The sequence below is a fragment of the Nannospalax galili genome, unplaced genomic scaffold (assembly GCF_000622305.1).
Source record: "Nannospalax galili isolate Female #2095 unplaced genomic scaffold, S.galili_v1.0 scaffold46, whole genome shotgun sequence".
Taxonomy (NCBI): Eukaryota; Metazoa; Chordata; class Mammalia; order Rodentia; family Spalacidae; genus Nannospalax; species Nannospalax galili.
In genome coordinates, this window is record NW_008355790.1 from 771,643 (window position 1) to 772,976 (window position 1,334).

The 1,334-nt window shown below is 47.2% G+C and overlaps 1 pseudogene; it reads right to left on the reverse strand.

Moving 5' to 3' along the window:
- Positions 1 to 188: 188 nt before the first annotated feature.
- Positions 189 to 1,008, reverse strand: LOC103750501 (annotated as a pseudogene).
- Positions 1,009 to 1,334: the final 326 nt, after the last annotated feature.

Consider the following 1,334-nt stretch of genomic DNA (forward strand, 5'->3'; position numbering starts at 1 on the left):
GTTAAAAATGTGTCGTTCTGAACTTCAGATACTTTTTTGTGTGCGCAGTGCTAAGAACTGAACCTAGGGGTTCACAAATTTCAGTCTGGGCAGGTGGGGAATGATGTTTAAGGTCATCCATCCCTATATAGAGGGCAGCCTCAGGCTGTGTCGTTCTGAACTTCAGATACTTTTTTGTGTGCGCAGTGCTAAGAACTGAACCTAGGGGTTCACAAATTTCAATCTGGGCAGGTGGGGAATGATGTTCAGGGTCATCCATCCCTATATAGAGGGCAGCCTCAGGCAGGGTATGTAGGATGGACCACAACACCAGGCCCCAATAGAGAATGCCCTCTTCTCTCCTAGCTCAGGCCCAAGTCCCTCCCGCCATCCCTTTCCCAAACTCTCCTCTTCAACAGAGAAAAACATTTACAATTCTTGAAAGTTGTCCAGGACATATGGTGCAAGGCGCCTGTAGCAGGCAGCAATCTGACCCAAAAGAGCTAGCGCCTTCCCCCATGCTTTTTGGCAGAAAGGATGGGGCACAACTTAACTTCCTCTTCACTTTCCTCTTCCTCACTCTCCTTCAGAAAAATCATTGCTTATACTAACAATCTGATGTCGACCAGTGATGCACACAGGACCAGAACCAGACTTCAGGCGGAAGGTTACAGGTGGCTGGAGCTGGAAATCATCCAGACAGAGCATGGGCTGGCAAGACAACCTTAGATTGGCCATAGGAACTGCAATCTCCTGGTTGTCATGATTCCAGACCACAACTTCCACCACATTACACTTGTCCTTGGCCCCCTCGGTAAGGCAGAGCATGTTCAACGCCAGCATGTGTTCTGTATCATCCTCTTCCTCAACCTTGAAGGTGAAGGAACGGGTGTGGCCAGAGAGCTCACAACCAAAGAAAAAACTGTCCATAGTGACGGGCCCGGGAATCCGCAGGCCCCCGACGCCCCTGGCGTGGGAACGGCCTTCTTGACTCAGGAACGCTAAAGCTGCAGCAGTGCCTGCGGCCATGCTGAAACGGCCCTATAGCTTTTCTATATACCAATGACAAGCAGTCAGAGAAAGAGCACAGGGAAACCCTCCCATTCACAATAGCCACAAAAAAAATAAAATACCTTGGAATAAACCTGACCAAAGACATTAAAGAGCTCTACAAGGAAAATTTTAACTCTGTAAAGAAAGAAATTGAGGAAGATACCAGAAGATGGAAGGACCTCCCATGCTCATGGATTCGAAGAATTAATATTGTGAAAATGACCATCCTACCAAGAGTCATATATAGATTCAATGCAATGCCAATCAAAATCCCCATGACATTTTTCACAGAATTGGAAAAA